This window comes from Ictalurus punctatus, chromosome 2 (genome assembly GCF_001660625.3).
Source record: "Ictalurus punctatus breed USDA103 chromosome 2, Coco_2.0, whole genome shotgun sequence".
Classification (NCBI taxonomy): domain Eukaryota; kingdom Metazoa; phylum Chordata; class Actinopteri; order Siluriformes; family Ictaluridae; genus Ictalurus; species Ictalurus punctatus.
In genome coordinates, this window is record NC_030417.2 from 36,588,910 (window position 1) to 36,596,236 (window position 7,327).

The 7,327-nt window shown below is 39.9% G+C and overlaps 1 long non-coding RNA gene across 1 annotated transcript; it reads left to right on the plus strand.

Annotated features, from left to right (window-relative positions):
* The first annotated feature begins 5,709 nt into the window (after window positions 1-5,709).
* LOC108275880 (uncharacterized) lies at window positions 5,710-6,961 on the plus strand. The gene is made up of 2 exons (XR_001814778.3): window positions 5,710-5,822; window positions 6,656-6,961. It is a non-coding gene; the product is annotated as an uncharacterized LOC108275880 (long non-coding RNA).
* Window positions 6,962-7,327: the final 366 nt, after the last annotated feature.

The window sequence follows — 7,327 nt, forward strand, 5'->3', positions numbered from 1 at the left end:
ATTTAAGCATCATGAATTCCCATTCAATTTCTTGTGAACCTTGACGGTACAGGAAGCACAAGTTTGCCGAAGAATTGATCCACTTCTGCACCGTTTTCCATTAACTTTCAACACTATTTAAAAGAAAGATGACCTGTTGAGATTAAAGCATTGTAGCATCCTAGGTACAAACACACGATGCCGTGGGATCGCAGGACAGATGCATTAGTCTGCGGCTCAGTCTGACCTGAGCACGATGCTGTTGTGTGGTCTGAGTGCTGGTGCTAGAGATGGGCGTCAAGCTTTCAACGGTTGAACTTTGACCTGTAGTTACCAGGTTCCCCTATAGCCGAGGAGCTCCTGATGTCTGCTCTAGCAAAGTGAGGGCTGTTTGGCTCGAAGCCTCAGTCTCACCCTCAAGTTTGTCATGGCAACAGAACCAGAGGTGAAAAGACTCCAAGGAGAGGAAAGAAAAATGGAGTGGGGGATTTTTAATTTTTTATTTTTCAGAGTAAATGCAGTCAAAGCGATAATAAAATAACAGCGAAACAATGAGAGAAAGAGAGATGTCGAGACAAGACTACAGAGAGGACTCGATGAAATGTAAACCTTATTTAAAAAAAAGAAAGCAGTCATTTATAGATGAGACAAGGAAAGGCACTTTTAACAAAAGCTTTACTTAGTGTCATTTATGAAGGACGTGATCCCATACATTTATTCATTTAGTAAAGACTTTTTTTTTTCCCTCCCCAAAACGAATAATCCAAGCACAGAGCTGAGTGATTAGGGTCAAAGGTCATGCTCAAGAGCACTACGAGGGCTCTCTGGAAGAACAGGGATTTGAACTGAATGGTTCAGGTACTAGCACGCCACGTTTAGGTGCCTCTTATCTCAAAAATATATATTTAAAAAAATGTAAAGCGTTCACATTACAAGTTTCTGTAAATTAGCTGCTACTATAGTGACGATAACGTATTAGAGCGAGCACATTAATATAAACCTGTGATTTATCTTTCAGCAGGAACTACTTTCAGAGCTGCTGTTGCAGGAAACTAATCAACCTTCCGAGCAATCAGAATCGAGAAGTCAACAGTGCTGTGGTATTAAAAGACATCTTGAACAGAACTCTCTCTCGCTCTCTCGCTCTCTCTCTCTCTTGATGTCTTCTTAACAATATTGCCAAACGCGTTCCATCTCTGTATCAGTTTTTCGGTCTTTTGTCTGCTGCGTTATTGAGGTTCAATCTCTGATTAGATCCCTCAAATCCATCCTGGGTCTGGCTTTATCAAAGTCCTCCATTTAGACACCTGAAGAGCCAAGAAGGACAGAGACAGGAGAGAGGTGGAGATACAGAGCGAGAGTGTGTGTTTTAAAGTGTATTGTTGTTGCTTTATATATAATTTGCACTTAAACATATTGGGTCGGTGAAATTGTTCTTTAATCAGCTGATACATGTTTACCATGTGATGTTTGCTGCTTTAGTTTTGAACCGGAGCTACGAGGTGAATGTAGCTAACGAGTCATGGAAATCTGGAAGTCTCAACCAAATTCCTTTCCAGAAACACAAGCCCAAAACATTTAATCTGTGCTTTGACTCCATTGTTAAGCTAAATAATGGCATTTATAAATAATGGCGGTTTTGACTAGTTTAAGTTCCCAGTGGAGCTGTTATAACTTATATAACTTCCAGCTTCAGACTCCGCCTTCAAACTTTGGGAGGTGGCTTCTACGGAGGGAATGATGAAATAGGGATAAATAAAAAAAGATGATTCTGGTTTTCCAAGATGGCCACTGTTGTACAGAGGCCCAGGCCGCGATGTATGACGTATTACACTCATCCTAGCAAGAAACTTACTCTGCATGACTTCATAGAGCCAAGGTCTCAAGCAGTTGCCTTCACGCTCAGCCCAACACAAAAGAAAAAGTAAAGGAGACGCCAGTGCAGAGCAGCAGGAAAAGCAAAGACGCAAGAAGTGCAGAATATACTGGAAAGCAGGACGAGACAAGAGAAGAACTCACAGCAGTAAGGAGATCCTTGGACTTCACCTGCACAATATTCAAATGTGGATGACAAAAAGACGGAGGTTACGGAAAGAATCTGATTGGGTAATGGATGGAATTAAAAATGAATGGGGGGGGGGGGGGGGTTAGTTAGGATATTATTGGGATCGACTTCTTTATGTGATACTAATGAAGGGAACATAATCTATAAGAATCCGAGAGAACAGTAAAAACTTGAACTATGTCGACATACGGAACAAACAACTCGCCCAAGAAATGAGACGTCTCAGTTCAGAGACCGCTGTTCTGCAATGCATGGCTGAGTTTCGCAAGTCTAGCAAACCAGCCAAGATGGGAAGTGTGAACTCACACAGGTCAAGGCATTACAAGCATATTATTGTTCTGCAAATATAACCGTCTAGCTCAAGTCACGTGAGCTCAAGTTCAAACAGGGGACCTCGGAGCTATGAGGCAGCAACCCCACTACCATGCCACCTCATATGTAATTTTCTGGTAGTTTAAGGTCTTAGGTTGAAAATTCATGAATTCAAGAAACAAATAAATAAAAATCCATATGGTGTAATATCACCTGTGTCTAGTATGAATTCATTAATCCTTTCAAGGAACAATGGAAAAGGGTAATGCAAATCTCTCTCTCTCTCTCTCACTCACACACACACACACACACACACACACACACACACACACGCACAGAGACTATGTGATATAACCAAAGTGCAGAACACCAGTTGAACTGTAATTTCATGAAATTGCTCTCGTTCTCTAGAATGGCTAAAGTGATACGTCTGAAGGAGTCTGTTAAGATTTTCAAGGAGCGGTAGGGACAAAATGAAAAGAAAGAAAAAAAAAAGAAAGAAAATATCAATTATAGGCGCAACTTGAGTGGGGTGTATCATCTCGTACATTGTGACGAGTAAAACTCTTAAAAGAACATTTTGTAAACCTAACTGTCAGTAAAACAGGAAGTAAAAATATATATACATATTTAAATTCTGACAAATATTTTATATTCTGTAGTCAAATGCAGAATATTTTATATTCTGTAGTCAAGTGCTTATGGTATTAGATAGGATTAGCTAAGAAAACACTAAGTAGTTTATTAGTTACTTAATTAATTACATGTTCCAGTTATGATGTGGTGGCGTCTCGAGTTTCTCCACCAAGTAGCTTGTATGTAATTAAACTTTTATCGACCAAGTAGCAGAGTCATTTCATCTTATGTCCACTATATATCTTTTTAATCCATCACATTGTCATTTTTGTTGGTTGGCTGGAAGCTCGATTGAATCAGTGTTACTGGCTGCTAATAAGTTCACTCTCTAACACCAACTTGAATTGGACTGTAGGTGAATTGGACTGTAATTAGTATTTCGGGATTCTGTGAAATTAATGCAACTAAGCAAGCACTTTCATTTGTCCTTCATAGAATGGAGTGCGTTCAGGTAGGTGTTAAGTAACTCTGGTTGTTAACCACTTTCATTGTTCTCATTCAGTCTAGTATAATATAATATAATATAATATAATATAAATGTAACTGCAGGTAGTCTGTAATTCCATGAACTTTCTTGTGCCCTGAGACTTCTTGCATCTTGTATCGTAGTGTTCAAAAGTTTTAATAAGTGCACAAAAGTACATATACAGCGGTGCTTGAAAGATTGTGAACCCTTTTTGAATTTTCGATATATCTGCAGAAATATGACCTAAGACATCGTCAGATTTTCACACAAGTCCTAAAAATTAGACGACACAAAACCCGATTAGGAAATGAGACAAAAATATTATACTCTCTACCCTACACTGTTTTGTGAAACAGTAGAAGAATAGAGGAATGATTGCTTCAACAGGTAAGCCCATCATGCAGAGAGACATCATTTTACAATTGTTAGATGCTGTGTTACTGCCTTCTGTACTTGTGGTTTGTAATGTCAGGCTCACACCAAAAACACTGACATAATTTCAAGGGGAAATGCAATTAGCGATGAGGAATCGAAACGTGCTGCCTCCTCATTTTGCACAATCTCTTTACAAAAGATACTCTTGAAAATATTATCCATTCCTCAAATTGAGGAGGTCCAAATGAACTCCAGTCTACAAGAAAAAATGGTGTGGCAAAAACACAATTGCAAACGTCAGCATAATGTCTGGCATGGGCCTGATAAGAAACCTGTTTTACCTAAAGCACTCTTTCCTTAAAATTGAGCCGTGGAGCAACTCATGTCTCGAGAGGAAGGATGGTACAAGAGATAAACAAGCATTTCTATACTATGGGATTCACCACCTATTCAAAAGAGTTTTTTGAGTACTGTCTCACCTGTGCTAAATTGAATCCACAGGGGAACATTAAACAACCAACCTTAACCTTCCCTTAACCAGAAGGACCATTCGAACATCTAATAATAGATTTAATTGAATTGACACCATGTCAAGTGAAAAAATACTTTCTAGTGATTGTGAAAAGCTGGTCAAAATGGGTAGAGGCCTTCCCAACTGGGAAAGCCGATGCTGCCACAATAGCTAAAATATTGGTCAATGAAATCGTTCCTAGGTGGGGAATCCCTGTAAAAATCTACAGTGACAATGGACCACATTCCTGTAACAAAGTCATAGACGTCATTAGTGAATGGCTAGGAGCAGACCTCAGAAAACACTGTGCATAATATCCTCAATCAGCCGGACTAGTGGAATGCACTAACTGTAAAAGAGAAATTGAGAAAGACCATGAATCATACAGGTTTAAACTGGGTTCAATGTTTGCTTTTGTTTTAACGTCTAATAGAGTCATCAAAGGCTCACTAGGACTCTCTCCATATGAATTGCTCCATGGCAGACCCTTTCCATTAAATATGGTTTTACAGGTACCCAACTTGGAACAATACATGTACCATTTTGTTAAACAACTTAAAGCTATTAGAAACTCTCTTCCCCAACAGGAGGAACCTCCTGCTTATGAGACTAAGGTAAACCCTGGAGATTGGGTACTTGTCAAGACGTTCTGCAGCACACGGAAAGATCCAAGGTGGGATGGCCCATTCCAGGTGCTGCTGAGAACACTTTCGGCGGTGCGGATTACAGAGAGAACAACCTGCATACCCAACACACATTGCAAATTGTTCACACCACAAACTGATTAGCAGACCACTTAATGTCCTGCCAAGACCTGTAATATGGGGACTCAAATATGAAGGGGCATTAGCTCTGATTCCCATACACACACTGACTGAATCTCCTTTGCAATTTGTGCACAGATATTTTTCAGATGTTCAAATATCGAAGTGATTGTTACTGCATCCAGTGTTGTTGATTGGAGATCTTGCACTTCGGTGGAATGTAGCGTCAAACTCTGGATTTGATGACGTCAGTATTTGGTGATGGTTCGATGCGGTATTTGGACATTGGAAGGAAGTCATTCTCTTGATTGTCTCCAGTTTGAAACTGCTGGTGGGAATTTTGGCTCTGTTTGGATGCTGTATCATTCCCTGCATCTCTTCCCATGCAAGGTCTTACTAATGTCAAAATGTAGCAAACGTTTAATGATGATAGTGTGGAAATGTCATACGATATAATTCATTATTTTAAAAATCTTTTGCTTACCGTAAAACCAGCCTTTGGAAGCGGTAAGGTGGATGTTCCAAAATTTCTAATTGTGGCAGGGTAAGTGATTTAACTGTCCTATTGGCTCTGCTCGGGGTATGGCTTCGGCAGACCAATAGGGTGGGAGCTACCTGATTATTTAAGGACCCTTATTTTGGTAGACGCATAGGTGTCTTGGTGATTCTGAGTTCCTTGCTCCCCTGGCATTTCCAGTTCCCATTTCTGTTCAGGTACGTTGAGGCTTTGGTCACGGTGTAATGAGGTAAACATCTCAAGGCTAGTTTGTTTATTATAGTCTCAGAGCGGTGCTGGTGGCGTGTGCATTTTGGTGAGTTGGCGCCGGAGATGGTGTTCAGTGATCGCAACATTTAACTGGTGGCTGAATGATATGTATATGTATATCGAGCCGCGGTACCTGTGAGTAATCATACAACTTTATGTCTGGTGTTTGTTCAACCCAGTGGTAAGTGCACCTCTCCATTTTTCACACTGGGACTTGGTAGATTTAGGTTGACACTCTGATCTTTGTGTTAAGGTGAGAGTGGGGAGTTGAGCATCTAAATCTACTCTTAGACGAATCCCTAGCCGAAGACGCTACATGTGATTCCGCTGCTGTTTTGTTTCACCCGTTCTGTATTGCTTGATTGGTTTGTTGTCTTGCTATATGGTCTTATTTATTGTCTTGCTTTGTCTAGTATTGTTCGTTGTGCTAGTGTCTGTTTTGTTGACTTTAGTTTTGGATGTATGTCGGACTTATGTTTTGCAACCACATGTAGTCTGAGAGGCTAAATGGTAAATTAGTGTTTTCCAGCCTCAAACCTTACTATTGAGAGGGTGTATGTTACGTCTTACTGTCTTCATGCTATAGTTGCTATATTTTTCATTTTATTTACTGTTTACCATAATTTTGATTCTGCTTGGGTGCTGTTAACTACCTCTATTTCAAGACCGGTGGTGTCAGTGGGCCTGGGTGATCTAGCCACCACCTCATGGTGTCTGTAATTTGTTTCTTTGTTTATTATTTGTGTAATTTTGGGTTAACCGGTGTCTTCTTTCTCTTCAGGACCAGTGAGTCTTGGTGGGTCAGGGGAGACTAGCTGCATTTATTCGGTGGTGTGCTTCACAGCGTGCTCAGTGTGCCAATACAACAACTTCCTTATGGTGTAGGGAGTGTTTGATGATTTTGGTGTGACTTGCAATGGGTTTGGATGACCTCCCGAGCTGTAGCTGGCCTGCCTTGTCCCTGCCAAGCCTGGGCCTGGAGAAGTGCTCAGTTTTAAAACCCTTATTGTGCTTCATCGGAGAGCAATTTGATATTTACATGTCAAGTTTTAATGATTATGTGTCATAATAAAATGTATTTTTATTATATTTGTAATCGCGTCTCATGTTCCTTGCCCCGATTGGTAAAACTTGTGTGCCTTTTTATTTGGGAATATTTCCCTGGTTCTCCCCCAGGGTGGTGTAGTTGGATTTACTAAGTTTAGGATAAACGTTTCCCTCCACTTGGGAATGCTACATAATCAATATGTTATGAAATTATGATTATCTTTAATGATAAAAGTAGGGGATGATGGAAAATTTTATATGATGCTGTACTTTTTAAGAAACTTGATATTTTTCTTTAACTCCTATAACCCAATGTTTGAACACCCTGTAACGTTCTGTCTTTTTAGCAACTTTCCTCAGGAAAAACAACGTTTAGAACAAATCTATTTATTTATTTGCTTTTCAG